This window comes from Oryctolagus cuniculus, chromosome 1 (genome assembly GCF_051225735.1).
Source record: "Oryctolagus cuniculus isolate XC-2025 breed Fujian yellow rabbit chromosome 1, ASM5122573v1, whole genome shotgun sequence".
Lineage (NCBI taxonomy): Eukaryota > Metazoa > Chordata > Mammalia > Lagomorpha > Leporidae > Oryctolagus > Oryctolagus cuniculus.
This window is the reverse complement of record NC_142867.1, coordinates 50,688,645-50,704,753: the sequence shown is the minus strand read 5'-3', so window position 1 is coordinate 50,704,753 and position 16,109 is coordinate 50,688,645. Positions and strand designations below refer to the sequence as shown.

The 16,109-nt window shown below is 47.3% G+C and overlaps 1 non-coding gene across 1 annotated transcript; it reads right to left on the bottom strand.

The window, feature by feature from the left end:
• Positions 1–12,281: 12,281 nt before the first annotated feature.
• LOC127485190 (small nucleolar RNA SNORA8) lies at positions 12,282–12,419 on the bottom strand. Its single transcript, XR_007912352.2, has one exon. It is a non-coding gene; the product is annotated as a small nucleolar RNA SNORA8 (small nucleolar RNA).
• Between the last annotated feature and the right edge of the window lie 3,690 nt (positions 12,420–16,109).

Here is a 16,109-nt window from a genome sequence, read left to right as displayed (position 1 = left end):
ACTGAAGTTTACTGCCCACTGAGGACTCTATCCGCCTCCTCCTTGTGAAGCCTCAAAGCCCAGAACCTCGTTGACTGTGAGGACTGATCAGTAGCAGGTGGATGGCTTGTGCCACCCAGAGCCAGGGCTGTGCTGATGGCAGAGGATAATCGGGCAAGGGGAGGGGAGCTGTCTCACCTCACAGGAGGCAGAGTGGAATACAGAATCTCTGTCGCGGGGAGTGCTCTCTGTGTAAAAGCAGGCTGGTCCTCCACTGTCTACTCCCTTGCTTGGTCCTCTCCAGGGTCTCCTTTTCTCTCTATCCTTGCCCCTGTCACATGGATTATGTGAGTAGCCTCACTGCTGTGATTTTTCCCTGCCAAAACCCACGTGAAGGCTTAATTCCTTAGCATAACGGTGTTAAAATGTGCTAAGATTTTTTTACGTGGTAGGGCCCTGAGGAATGTGATTGAGTCATGACTGCTCCTACGAAGGGATTAATGCTGGTCTTGAAGGAGTGGATTAGTTCCCATAGAGTGGTTTGTGAGGAAAGAATGAGCCTGTCCCAGGACACTTGCTTCCTCTCTCTTCTACATCCGCTGTCACCAGTGGGATGCCATCACCCTGCTATGGATCAGCTTGAGGGCCTCCCTATCTCAGATTTATTCCTACCAATACTGTGAAGTAAATAACCCTCCTTTCTTCATAAGAGACCCAATCTCAGGTGTTTTGTTATAGTTACGTGAAGTGACTTAGGACACTCACTCTGGGCTCCATGATCCCACTCTCTCCCTTTCCAGCTGGGGGCCTGACAGCGTGAAAGGACCACTGGTCTTTTGGAATCAGGAGAGCTGAGTTCTAAGCCCGAGTCTTCTCCATTTTCCACCCATGTAACTATACCTCTTTGAGTCTCAACACATCTGTAAGTTGGGAAAATAATGCCATCCTTGGAGCATTGCTTTCATGGGCTAATTTGGTAGGAGTTTCAGTGGGCAAAGGACAAAATGAATAGGTGGGCTTCAGATCTCTCACTCGAGATTCCACAAGAGAGCCCTACTTCTATCTTTTTTATATGTTGGGTTTCTAGGAAAATACGCAGATGGAAAAAATGTTTTTCTGCCAAAATTAAATAACTAAATAAGGAGCAATGCATGCAACTGCATACAATACAGGTATATTAGGTACTTAATAAATATTGTTGTTTACTTCTTCTCCCCAACCTCTTTTAAAAAAATGATAATTGCCATTTCCAATGACTTTTTCTCCATGCACTTTTAAAACTTAAAAAAATACACTAAATGCTTGCCACTTGCATCTAATTATGCGAATGGCTGGTCCAGTGATTCTGTGTGTTGAGATCACAACTCCGGTGCTTATCTCTTAATCCATCAGTTCCAGATGACCATCCAAGGACTCATTTTTCTTTGGCGTGATTTCTTTCTGCAGCCAAAATTTCCTGGACCTGCCTGAACTCTCATCTCTACACCGCTCCCCTTTCACTTAACTGACCTGATAAATGACCAACGAGTTCTGGTTTCAACTATAGGCACGTTTCTCTGGCAAACAATTAAAGTGACTGAAACCTGCTGAGGTCTAATAAATATTCACTCATCTGCCTGAACAGACGCCAGTTACAGAAGAAAAATAGAGTGCCTGGAGTCAGGGAATTCACCCTGGTCTAGCACTCCTAGCACAGGTGTTAAAGAAACAGGATAGAGTGCAGGTAGTCTTGCCAAGGATAGGACATGGGGAGCAGAGAAGGATGGGGTACAGGTGAGTAGGTTCCTATCCCTGTAAAAGTGAGACAGGGATCCCATGTGTATTTGTCCCCTTGTAGCAGAGACATTGGCTTAGATGGATAAGCTCCTTGTTAAGGGTTGTATAGGATGGCTTTGGGCCACTTTGCAGGCCCCATAAGAGGTCCATAAGATTCCAGGGGGACAATCACAGCTTAAAGTGTTAGTGCTGCAGAATGCATAAGGATGCGTGACTCACACATCTGTGAGGAGGCTTTGGTTCCCATCAAGGGGTGTTTTGGGTGAAATTCAGCAAGCTTTATGTGAGGGAGCAGATAAAATCAAGGATTCTTGAATTTCATAAGGAGAAAACATCTCTACCTGGAAGGAATTCAAAAGAGGTATTTAAAGTGGGTCCTGGGATGTGGAGGGAGGGTAAGGACATTCGAAGAAGAGTGAGCGGGCCCGTGGTCTGAGGATGAAAGGTCCAGTTCTGATCCAAACCTCCATCTGCTAATGAGGGGCGTGAAGCTCAGGAATGGAGGGTGATGTGTGCCAATGCACACAGACAAGTGAAGGCTGCTAATGCAGTTGCAGAGTGACTGCTAACCAACAAAAGAAACATCAGAGGACGATACAGAATGAGCTTTGTGACCACCAAGGAATTGAAATAAAGTTTCAGGCTCAGAGGAGGTAACAGCACTGCAGGTAATGAGGAAGCCATCCCAGAAGTGCAAGAAATGCTTCTCAAAGATGAGAGGGGAAAGAAGATGTGGGGAAAGTAAAACTTCTGGTTTGTGGGATTCAGGCCTGAGGTCAGGCACTGTGTCTCTATGTATATGCATATGTATTTGTATATGTATAAATATACAATTGATTCAAAGTTGATTATATACAACTTGGTAGAATATACAATTGATTAGTGTAGTTGACATTTTTGATGACTGATTATGTGCCACATACTTTATCTAAGTCATTTCTAACTTTTGATATAGTCCTGCCAAGTAGGAGAAATTATTGCACTTTTGCAGATTAGAAACTAGAGGGTCAAAGCATGTAAATATGTAACCCCGCCCATGTTATTGTTAGGAACCAGGTCCAGGGAATGAAAAGTGATCCATCTCCTATGTCACACCGATTCCTAGGTTGTTGTTGTGGATTTGTGTGTTGCCTAAGAATTACAAAACATCGCTATCTAATTTTCCATATCAGAGAGCAGGTTCAGAGAGGTTGTTTGCTCAAGCTCACACAGCAAGGCTGTGGAAGTTCTGTCCAAGGGCAGAGCTGGTGCTTTTGGCCACGTACCACACTTTTCTAGCATTGTGCATTGGACAGGTTTACTGAAAGGAGCAAAATTCAGAGTGTAAGGTAAGAACAGCAAGGATGGAACAAGCACATGCCCCCATGACCTGTCCATCAGACTCTGTGAATTTGAACAGAAGAACATCATGGCTTCCTCACCATGTCCTCAGTCCATTACTTCCTTGAACCTCACCCTGGTGTCCCGAGTCTTACTTCAAAGTTTGGAGTTTTGAAATCCTCTAGTGGCCGGCGCCGTGGCTCAATAGGCTAATCCTCCGCCTTGCGGCGCCGGCACACCGGGTTCTAGTCCCGGTCGGGGCACCGGATTCTGTCCCGGTTGCCCCTCTTCCAGGCCAGCTCTCTGCTGTGGCCAGGGAGTGCAGTGGAGGATGGCCCAAGTGCTTGGGCCCTGCACTTCATGGGAGACCAGGATAAGCACCTGGCTCCTGCCTTCGGATCAGCGTGGTGCGCCGGCTGCAGCGCGCCGGCCGTGGTGGCCATTGGAGGGTGAACCAACGGCAAAGGAAGACCTTTCTCTCTGTCTCTCTCTCTCACTGTCCACTCTGCCTGTCAAAAAAAGAAAAAAGAAATCCTCTAGCTTCACTCACTCTGGTGACTCTTGGCCAAACTTTTGGCCCTAACTCTTTGAAACTCAGTTTATATATCTGTAAAATGGGTGCCTCATCTCCATTTAAGGATTATGTGGGCAATAAATTAAACAATGTCAATTAAGAGGTCACAACTATGTCACCGCATACACAGATGTCATAGCAGGAATAGCAGTAGATAGTGTGGCTACTGATGTGACTATTTTCATCTTTCCCAGGCACTCAATCCCCAGTTCCTGGGATCCACCAAACCTGAGCCAACTGGCTAGCATCCCTCCTGTTTTTCCCCTGCTGTTTTGGGCCTGCAAACGTGGGCTTCCAAAGAAATTCCTTCTTGCTATGTGGCAGAAAGGACTGAGCTAGTAAAGTGGGTCAGGGCTGCACCTGGGCAGGGCATCCCAGAGTCTGGGCGGTATTTCATGGAAGTGAGGGTGAGTTTCGGAGTAGGGGACAGCATATGCAGCAGGCACTGCTCTATGGCCAGCCAAGACTCCCTGTAGGAACACATTTCAGAGAAAAAAAGAAATCTCTTTCCTCTCACCCTCTCCTCATTCCTACCTCGCCCTCCTTTGCCAACTCTAGGCTCCAGCTGGTCTGGGAGGCAGCTCACCTCTGCCTGGTCATTAACAGTTCATTTGCTTAAATACCCATCATCATTACTGCCGATGGCTCCTCAGGGCACCATTGTGTCCCAGGAACTGTGGCACACATTCTCCTCTGACTGATGGCCCCACACTCGGCCCTGCCACCTGCTAATGGCTCCTGGGCTGCCAGCCCAGCCTGGGGCAGCTGGATGTGGAACACTGAAGGAGGTCTGTGTTTCTCCTTGTGAGTTCCTCTGACCCTCACAATCCTGAAAGGACTCAGCCACGAGGATGGCCACGGCCAAAATTTCCCAAGAAAGATGATACAGAAGGCATCTGCCATGCCCTCTCTAAAATCACTTCTCGAGGGCTCTCTCTGCTCACATTTTGGTGTGTCTTGGCCTTCCTTTAGGATCTGAAAGGTCGGCCAGAACCCTCCTCTGACTACCCCATCATGCCAGGCTATTTAGAAAGACAGTTGTCTGTGCCTTCTGGTAGAGGGGAGTGTGCCCACTTTACAGATGAGGAGTCTGAGGCTTAGAGAACTTGACTGAGCTTCCCAGGATCCCACTGACAGAGTGTGGCAAAGTCAGTTTTCAAACTCAGTTTGTTCCTAATCCAAAGGCCACACTTTTGCCTCTACCCCTACTGTTCAAAGTCAGGGAAACCTGAGGCTCTGCAAAATTGGAAGCCAGTAGTAACTGATCTATCGAGTGGCTGTCCTATCTTATAGAAGCATTTCCTGTTGGCACTTTTATTTCATCGTGGGCATATTTTATGTTTTTGCTTATTTGAGGAACATCCCAGTAACATTCCTCTCTCCCCAGTTCGCTGCCCTGTGCCCTCTTCTGCTTTCTGCATTCCCTCAGTGTATCCTGGGTGGAGGGGCTGCTCTTAGTAACAACAGTGTCTAACTTCCCTATGTGCCAAGGACTTAAAAAGCTGTGCATGTGTTAAGTCATTCAGTCTCTACATCAAACTCTCATAGTGGTTCTTGCTGTACATTTCCAGATGAGGGAACGCAGGACAGAGAGGCTAAACAACTTGCTCGAGGTGGTCATGTCTGTGAAGTTAGGATCCTGAAAGGATGAGTGAGAGGAGTGCCTGTGCCTCCCCTTCCCACCCACCGTGATCTGACCTCAAACCAGTGATAGTGTCAGGACTCAGCTCTCGGACTGCAGGTTTAGAAGGACCTGAAGCCGAGGGCCAGCTCAGTGAGGGCTGGGAGTTCGGTCTCTGACCTGACTGCCAGCCACTGGGGGTCGCAGGGCAGGAGGCAGCGTCTGCAGCATCTGAAAGCTGCGGGGAGTCCAGCCTGAGGACTGAGGGTCAGGCTCGAAGGAGGCCTCAGTTCTCAGCCTGATTCTAAGCCTCATCGGGAATGCATTCAGAGGCAGGACTGTGGGTCCCAAGGGTGAATTAATGGGGTGCCACACCCCAAAGCAAGCTCCCCAGGACTGTCTCCACACCTCTGTTATCACACTTACTTGTTTGTCTGTGTTGCAAAGTGAGCCATGCCTGTTCTTCAGTTTATCAGGTGTTAGTGGCTCCCTTAGATTACAGGAGGAACCCTAGGGTGATTTATAAGGTCTAAAATGATTGATAAGATCCCTAAAATGATGTCTAAGATCTTCCACAATCCAGTCCTGGATTGTACCTTTAGCCTCATCAGTCACCTCCCAATTATAATTTTTGTTTCATTAATATGACACAGCCTTAAATCCATAGCATACCAGGTTTCCTTGTATACCAGGGACATGTGGCCCCCTTTCCTTGAAATGAGTACCGCTTCTTTCTCAACCCAAAGGGCCCACCACCTGCATTCATATGCTCTCCCCATTGCATGGAGGACTATTTATTTTGTAGCTCTTATGTTACTGCTATCAGGAGCCTTTCTCAACCAACCCCACTCTAGTCCTAATGGCCAAGCCAAGTTTTAATGCCCTTGCTGTGTTTCCTCAAAGCAATTGGGATTCCCCTATCCTGTACTTGCCTACTGGATTATGATTGCCTATTTGTCTGTGATGGGCCTTGCACTCTCAGCCTGAGGAGTGTGAGCAGACTATCTTTTTCATCATCATATCACTAGTATAGGCCACATGGTAAATGGTTGATCCTTCTCGATGACTGATTGAATAGCCTCCATGTGTTTGGGTAGGGGACCATTTCTTTTCCAGAGTGACCCACAGACTGAGTCCGTGCCATCATTAGAATTCAAGGCACTCCCATGAGGTGAGCCCAGCACCAACAGGGAAACATTGGACTTGAATGAGAGCAACACAGGAAATGAAGTACCAGGCCTAACATCCACTCCCAGGCTGGAGTGAAATGCTCAGTTTGTCAAACCTACTACATCATGGGACTAGGAACCAGTTGTTACTGGGCCCTGAGGCCAATGTCAGGCTTCAGCCACATAGTCATGCTAAGCGATCCTACAGCACAAACCACAGCTATTTAAAATGTACTAGCTGAGGACAGGCCTTGACTCCTGAGCCTTGATGGAGCTGATCTGTAATTGATTTCATTTGGTTCTCTTTGTGCAAAAATTGGGACGGGGGAGCTGGAAATGAGGGAGAGTGATTAATGGGTCCCATAGAGGAAATGCTCCACAAACAAGAGAGTACAAGTAGAGGAAAGAGAGGGATTTGAACTATCCACTCATAGATTGAGATAGTGAGTGACCTAGAGGCACAGGGTTGGTCATTTTCCTCTTGGCTTTTCAAGGGTGAGGCTGGGCTAGAGGCGTCCTCAGCCAGAGAGGTCCCCTAGAGGGGTCCAGTTCTAGGAGTTGTTCCCATAACAGTGAGGCCCCAGGAGCAGGCACCCTGCCGGAGGCAAGTCAAAGGAGCTGACACAGCTGAACAGAGTGCCAAGTTCAAGTCCTTGTTCAGGCATTTGGCCTGCATGAGTCTGACAAGCTTCTTCCCATGTCTGAACTTCAATTTCCAATTCCATAGAATGAGACAGTGGGGTCTACAATTACCTAACCCACTTAGTATGGTTTCTATGACCCACCTGTGTTTGTGCCAACTTTATTCACTTTTATCCACTCAACTTTTTCAAATTCTATCTGCATAATGGTTAAGAGTATAGGCCTGGAGTCAAACTACTGTGGTTTGAGTCCTGATCTTCTTATTTGACAGACATGGCACTTTGGAAAGCAATTCTTATCTGGGACTGGCTTTCTCCATCTGTGAAGTTGGAATAGCATTTGCCATCAGACTCTGAAGAGGGTTATGTGAGATAAGGCAGGTAAAGCAGAGGCTATCATATGATATGTGATTGGTAAATGTTGGCTAATATCACTAATCAATCAGAATCCTCCAGTTTTTGTCAATGCAGTCAGTTGGTCTTCATCCATTTTCCTTTGTTCTTGTCCTTGCTCTCTTTCTTCTTCTCTGTGTCCATCCAAACCTAACCTAACTTTTAAAGGTTGTATGCTAATCAGGGTTCTCCAGAGAAACATAATAACTCGGACTGATTGACTGACTGATTATTATGAAGAATGACTCATGTGATTACGGGACTAGCAGGGTGGATCAGGCAGACTGAAAACCCAAGAGAGCCAATGGTTTATTTCTATTCTAATGACTGGCAGGCTTGAGACCCTGAGGTAGCCAATGTTTCAGTTCAAATCCTGAGGCAGGAAAAAGGAAATGGCCTAGTTCTAGGGGATCAGGCAAGAGGAATTCTCTTACCTTGGGAGGGCAGGCCTTTCTCTTCTATTCCGGCCTTCACCTGATTTGGTGGAGCCCACCCACACAAGGGAGAGCCATCTGCTTTACTCTGTGTACTGATTCAAATGTTAATTTCACCCCCAAAACACCTTCACAGACCCTTCAGGATAATATTTGCCCAAATTTCTGGGTATCCATGTCCTAATCAAGTTGTCACACAGATTAATCATCACAGTTGCCTGATGGCTCACCCTCCCCTTTGAAGGCCTCTCAAAGTCTTCCATCGCCCTGGAGTCTTGAGGTCTCCTTTCTCTGAACTCCTACGGGATTTTTCCTTGTCCTGTTTGTTTTGATAATTGGTAACATAATGACTTTGCCTTTATAAAACAAGAACCATTTGTGGAGCACTTGCTATGTGCCAGCCACAGGGTAATAGCCATAAATTATTCCCATTTTTGAAGATGAGAAAATTGAGGATTAGAGAGTTTAAGAAACTTACTGTAGATACACTTTGAAAGTGGAGAAGCCAGGATTCAGGATAAAGGATCATCTTCTCTGTCCCCTTGAAGAACCACTTTGACCTGGGCAGGGCTTTTCTAGCATCTGTGGAAGATTCTGTGGCAGGATGCTCAACCTCAGGGCTTCAACTTCAACAGGCAGAAAAATGTAGCTCAGCACGGGAGAGAGTGGCCAACAGCAGACAGTGGGCATCTGTTTGGATTGCCCAAATGACTGCTGGAACTGTGGGCCTCCAGGTTTACTGCTCGCTTAATGTTTAAAGGCTAACATAATGTTGAAAGGCTAACACAGATCATGAAACAAATCTCATTCTCCATCCTGCTGAATGCAACGTAATGGCAGAGCTGTCAGAAAAGACACTTGGCGGAATGCATCCTTCTACTTGGCACGATATAATTTGCGCCACCTCTACAAACTTTTCCTAACTCTTTCCTAAAAATAGTGCTTCAATTAGAAACTGACACAACTTCTGTTGGGAAGGGTGTGAACAGCCGTGAAATGCTGCATAAGGGAAAGAACAGGTGAGACCCCGGTAGATCATCAAATGCCAAATGATACACTATAATGTATGGTAATTGGTTATTATTAAAATAGTCTGTTGCTTATCACACAGTAGCTAAGTGGCCTTTCAGTTGCTCTATAATTACGCAGTGATGGGTGATCTGTTTTCTTCTTTGAGAGCCGAGTAGCAAGGGTATCAGAACAGCATCTGCCACAACACCGGGAGAGAGGACAGGGAGAAGAGGGTTGCTACTAAGGTGGCGCCAAGCTGGGTTCTCTCAACAATCCACAGCAGGTCCGAAGGCTCCTGAGGAGTGTCCATGGGGCCACTGGGCAGAGAATGAGGTTCCGTCTCTGTAGGCCTTTTCCTAACTTGCATTGCTTCTTACCTGCTCTTGAAATTCTCTCGTCAGAAGTTTTCTAAATGTTTTTGTGCTGCTGGAGGCAAGACCCATTTGTGCGTGGTGATAGATGCCAGCCTCTGCTTCAGCTCCTTCATGAGAGCCAATGGGGAAGTGTAGGCCAGGAGAGGTGGCTGGCACTGAGTCTCTAAGGGGGACCAGGGATGCAGGGAGTGAGTCCTAGGCTGGTTCCCCAATGAGGTGGAGAGCAGGGGTATCTAAGGTGAAGACCCCATCCAGACAGCAGAAAGGAGGAGAGGAAAGCAAGGCAAAAGGGATCCAAGAAACAGATGGGACACAACAATCGTGGCTCTCATCCTGTGTTTCTCAGATGGGAAAAGAGGACGTGGAGAGGGAGGACCTTGTCCAGAGGCCCCACACTTGAGTGATGCCCAGAGATTGGTGGCAGCCCTGCTCTTCTGAACTTGCTGGACAGGCCCAGACCTGAGTGTGCTGTCAACTTATTTGAGCTGAGGCTGGAAGAATAGGAAAGAGAAGGGACACAGGACTCTAACTCCTCTTCTCCATCCCCTCAGGCCCCAAGGGCCTCACTCTGACCTCATCTTGGCCCTGAGGCAAGATGAGATGAGGGAATAGCTTTGTGAAAAGGATAAGCTACTCCAAAATGCAACTGGGGCAAAGCACAAAGGGAGTGCCTGTGGCTGAGGGACTGGTTCTCCTCTTCCAGAGTGGGTAACAGGAGCTACCGCTGGATTGGTAAATGAGATTCACCTAAGTCAGGAGAAAATTAGGAAAAGTTGCTGTAATCACTTATAGTTATCAGTCAGGTCAGTTGTAGTTATTTCTTTTTTTTTTTTTTTTTAATTTTTTTTTTTTTTTTTTTTTTTGACAGGCAGAGTGGACAGTGAGAGAGACAGACAGAGAGAAAGGTCTTCCTTTGCCATTGGTTCACCCTCCAGTGGCCGCCGCGGCCGGCGCACTGCACTGATCCGATGTCAGGAGCCAGGTGCTTCTCCTGGTCTCCCATGGGGTGCAGGGCCCAAGCACTTGGGCCATCCTCCACTGCACTCCCTGGCCACAGCAGAGAGCTGGACTGGAAGAGGGGCAACCAGGACAGAATCCGGCGCCCCGACCGGGACTAGACCCCGGTGTGCCGGCGCTGCAAGGCGGAGGATTAGCCTAGTGAGCCGCAGCGCCGGCCAGTTGTAGTTATTTCTTTGACCCAACTCAGTTCAAGACCTCACACACTCTAGGTACCTAGTGAGTGTTTGTTGAATGCATTCATGAAGATACAGAAGGATGTATAATGCTTAGCATTACAAGCAATCCATTATATTCCCATTGCACTACAGCTTAGAGATCTGGCTTCTATCACTTCCTTGGGTAAGTTGGAAGGGGTATGCTTTCATAGCACTGTAGGACGTGTGTGCATTATCGCATTGTGCTGGGAGTGTTTGTTGAGGGGTCTCTGTTCCCCACGAGCCAGTTTTAACACCACTTCATTCCCAGTAGCTAGCACACGCCTAGCATAGAGTATATGCTCAGAAATGTTTGCTGAATGAGTGTTTCAGCCCCACCACCAGCCCCACATACACACATACACACATACACACACCCTGGACCTTGAAAACATGGGTAGAATTTGTTTTTGGCTGCACGTCTTCTATTCCCCATTCCATCCAGATCTAAATGTTTTAGAGAAACCACTTTCCCCCTGTTGTTTGCAATCTTGATGGAATGGCAAAGTCAGATGCCTGCTTTCTCACCGTGGCAGCCAAAGGGGCCCATAAGGCTTTTCTGCCATACTCAGGGGAAATTCCTGGTGACCTATGGATGCTCTCTGAGAAATCTTATTTCTGGGTAAAAATGCAAAGATGAAAGAGGCTCAGAGTTCATTTATTCCAGCGGCTTGCTGGTCTGACTGCTCCTGCTGTGGAAATATACCTCTGGTGTTTGATTCTGTATTTGGTTCCAGACTATCTCATAACCTGATTCTCCAACTTTCCCATGGATTCCTTAACATCCTGCTATCCTTCCAATAAATTCCCTTAAATTTACATCAACCAGAGTTGGTTTTGTTGCTTGCACGCAAAGACTCCCTGCTTACATAGTCATCAATACATTTCCTTTTTCTAAAAAAGATTAATTTATTTATTTGAAAGGCAGAGATACAGAGAGAGAAGGAGAGAGAGAGAGAGAGAGAGAGAGAGAGAGAGATCTTCCATTCAGTGGTTCACTCCCCAAATGGCTGCAATGTCCGGGTCTGGACCAGGCCAAGGCCAAGAGCCAAGAGCTTCTTCCTGGTCTCCCACATGGGTAGCAGAGGCCCAAACATTTGTGCTATTTTCTGCTTCCTTCCCAGCCATTAAGAGGGAGCTGGACTGGAAGTAGAGTAGCCAGGACTCGAACCAGTACCCACATAGGATGCCGGCGCCACAGGCAGAAGCTTAACCTATGCTACAGCACTGGCCCCGCCAACACACTTCTGAGTATGAATGCACAGTCAACAGAGAGCCTGGCCCTCTATTGAATAGGATCCAGTAGATCCGAGCTTTTGGCTTTCACTCAGAAGTGCTCACTGACGTTACTTATGTTTTTTAAATATCGCAAAAGCTTAGGGGCTTGAAAGCAAATCCAGATTTTTTATTTGGCATCTCCCAGATTGAGAGGAATGAAATACAGGATCTGGAAACTGCAGAAGACGTGTGGGTAAATATCTCAGCTCTGGGATGCCTGGGCTCTGCCAGCCTGGCTCACATCTTCTTCTGCTAAAGGAAGGGTGCTGGGCTGCTTAAGCAGACCCACCTACCCATCTATGGTGCATGCCTCCCCCAGATGTGGGTCCTGTAGATGGGAAAGCTTGTAAAGGAGGCGGTCCCCACATGAGTGCATGGTGAGTTGAGCACAGAGATCTATTTTTTCAATCTCTCTCTCTCTCTTTCTTTTCTCTCTCTTCTTTCTTTCACTCTCTTTCTTCCTCCTCCTCCTCTTCTTTTCCTTCTCCTTTTCCTTCTTCTTGTCAATAGAGATACCAAGTTTAGCAGGGAGCAAAGCCATGAAATCCAAAGATGCCAGGAACTGAATTCTGTCTCACTGTCCTTTGAACACCCAACAGAGCCGCACAATGCTCCAGCCAGGCACCGACAATAAAGAAGTTTGGAAAGTTACCTTTTCCAAGTGAGTGTTCACCCCAGCCTCCTCTGTGGGTGTGGCATGGTGACTGTTACCAGCATTAATAGGAAATCCAGGGAAAGTCTTTTCTGTTTGTTTTGAAAGACAAGAAATATGTTGGACAGGAGCATCTCATCGTCTCTGTGAAAAAGATGAGATTCAAACCAGACCAGTGTAGAGATGGCCTTGCTGAAGGGGTCACCATTGCCTTCCCACTTCACAGTGCAGCCCCACGAGGCTGATGCTGGGACGTGGGGGATGACTGCCAGGGCTGGGGTGGTGATCGGCTCTCCCTGTCCCTCAAGGGTATTACTGGAAGCTAGTTGTTTAGAGAAAAGCAAGTCAGCCACAAGCAGTGGGAGGAAAATCATCTCGTCTAGTATGGAATAATAAGAATGGTTATCCCACTCTATGCTGTAACTCTGCTTGCTCATTAAATACCACAGTCGGTAAAATGTGTGTCCTTATACCTACATAGCAGGATTGCAAGCCAGGGTCCAGAGAGGTGAAGTGACCTGCTCAGTGTCACAGTGATTAGGGGAGGGGTTTACATTTGAGATTCATTCCTGGATCAAAAATCCTCCACTCTCTCTGACTCCTTGTGTTGTTGTGACTAGGGGAGAATCATTTTTCCTTCCTGGCCTCAGTGGCCTCCCTCCTACAATGGAGAGCAGGGTTCAGTCGTTTGTAATAACCCCCCTCCTCACTAATGCCATCTTCTTTAGGACAGCAGAGCCAGGATCACTGGAAACACAAGCAGACCACATCTGATTTGCGTCAGACATCACAGGGAAAGCCAGTCTTCACTGGTGGTGGACAAGAGCCAGGATCCACTCTTTAGGAAGGAAAAGGACATGTAGACACTCGACCAAAAGGCCCAGCAGTGTCTGATGGGAGCCGTCTCAGGGAATTCAGGGGTGAGAGAAGAGTAATCCTAGGAAGACTGTATGGGAGAGATGAGTGGGATGTGAAATTTTAGCTGGCTCTTGAAATGATGGGTAGAAATTAGAAAAAAATTAGCATCTTTATGCAATGATAAATAGTAATGATGGTTAGAATTGAACGCATAATCATCTAAGATTTGTGAATATGTTAATGACATTTGGTTATCATAGTAGTCTTCAGAGATATGTCATATTATTTCCATTTTACAGATGAGGAAACCAAGTCTTTGAAATCTTAAGAATTTGTTCACAGTCCACATGGTTGTGAAGTGGCAAGTTCAGTGATGGAATGCACAAGGGTTTCCCCAGGTGCTTGCTGGGATTCAAGTGATGAGCAAGGAGGGAAGAGCACAGGTCACATGGGGAGGGGGGGATTCAAGCCAGATGCAACACAAACAGTTCTGCAGGTATCAGATCGTAGGGGAGGCTGGGCTGATGGAGTCCTGCCAAAGCACACAGAGGAACCGGTGGGGAGAAGTCCAGCACATCTTCCTATTCCGGGCTAACAACTCCTGCCTGTGTCAGGGCATCAGCCAGGAGGGAGAAGGAAGAAGGGAGGGAATGGAAATACAGTTATCTTCTTAGAAATGTACCTATGAAATATATGAAATCTGTCTTCTTTATATAATAAAGTGAAAAAAAAAAAGAAGCTAATCTCATCTAACTCTTACCTATTCCAAACGTGCACATCCTAACACATCTGAGGTTTTCTACACCTTAACTGCTTTAATCCTCCCAACAGGCCGGTGAGGCAGCTACAGTTTAGATGAGGAAAATGTAGGCACAGGGAGATTAGAGACCTTGCCCCAGATTTTCACACTGAATGAGCAGCGGTTGGTGGCCTAAGAACTCTGCAGGCTGCCTGGGCAGCTAGGGAAGGGCAAAGGACAAGAGCCCAACCCCAAGTTCTGGCTTCATCATTGCCCAGGGGACAGACAGCCTCTCTGAGTCTCCGTTTCCAGCTCTGCAGACCAGGGATGGCATCACCCCCCTCCTAGGGTCCCTGTGAGGTTGAGGTGAGCTGAGTTAGCAAGCAGCCGTCGGGGTGGGTCTGTAGAAAAAGGCAGGCTCCCTCCCAGCCTTCATGCAATTCCTTCTTCCTTCTCAAATGGTCTCCGCGCTCAGGAACCTCTGGATGTCAAGTCTGCTTTCACAGGAAGGAAGCACGTTCCTCCTGGGATTCTTGGTTGATATAGCCCCGGGTGAGGCGTTTCAACCTGACTTTCACTTCCCCAGAGGGGTCTAACTGACATCTTCTTTCTTGGTTCAGCTCAGAGACACTGAGAGCCTTGAGAAACATCCAGCTCTGTCTTTTAAAGATCACAAAAATGTGCTGGAGACTTTAGTGCTTAAAATAGACCCCTGTGAATTTGCACATGACTATAATTAAATACCCATTGGGGGCTGGAGGAGAGTAGCTCTAATGATGTTGTATTTTAAAATTCCATTATTAATTGTGCCTGAGAGTTTCCCTTTTCATTCACAAAGGTGGGAAGGATGCAAAAGAGAAAATAAAAAGAAGTCAGTTTTTTCCCCAGCTGACTGAAGGACCAGACAATCTGTTCCCAGACAGAGAGGGAGGCCAGCCAGAATTTCAGAGGGAGAGACACCCTCCCCCCTTTGCCTGGGGCTCAGAGAAAGAGCTCTCCTTGCAGAGATCTTTACTTCATAGAGAACGGAGGCCAGAGAAAAGAAAGAACCACTCAAGACTATGCATCTACCCAGCTGTACAAGAAGCCCTTTGGCCTAATGATTTTTTTAAAAAATATTTACTTATTTATCTATTTGAAAGGCAGAGTTACAGAGAGGAATAGGCAGAGACAGAGAGAGAGAGGTCTTCCATCTGCTGGTTCACTCCCCAGATGGCCACAACGGCCGGAGCTGGGCCAATCCGAAGCCAGGAGCCAGGAGCTTCTTCCAAGTCTCTCATGTGGGTATAGGGGCCGAAGGACTTGGGCCGTCTTCTACTGCTTTTCTGGCCCTAGCAGAGAGCTGGATTGGAAGTGGAGCAGCCAGGACTTGAACCAGTGCCCATATGGGAACCTGGCACTGCAGGCAGGGGCTTTACCCGCTACGCCGCAGCGCTGGCCCCTGGCCTAATGATGTTTAAGTTCTTTCAGCTCAGGTAGTTCCCATTTTACTTATGAGGAAACTGAGGCTGAGGAAAGTAGGCACCCAGGACCCTGCATCCTGCAAACTGCATAAACAATTTAGAAGTGTTAATGTTTTTATTGAAGAGACAGAGTGATGCAGTGAGAGAGACAGTGACAGAGAGAGAGAGAGAATAACAGGGAGAGACATCAATTAGTTCACTACCCAAATGTCCACAGTGGCTGGTGGGGGCGGGTTGGGGGGGAGTCAGGATCCAGGAACTGAATCCAGGTTTCCAATGCAGGTAACAGGAATCCAACTACTTGAGCCAATACTGCTATCTCCCAGGGTCTGCATCATCAGGAAGATGGAACTGGGAGTCAGAGCCAAGCTCTATGCAGGCATCCCAACCATCGGCCTAACCATTAGGCCAAAGAGCCACCCAAACTATGGGAGCTTGTGTTTGGAGGAACTAAGCGTCCCTCAGCTTGAAGCCCTGCCTGTTTTCCTTGGCATGGACACCCAGATCCCTCTGGAAAAGTGGCCACAGGCCATCCTGAAAGCTACTTGTCTTCACCATCTGTTGCTAACCCTCAGGCCCTCCCATTCCCCCCTGCCTGCCGACAGCATAGTCA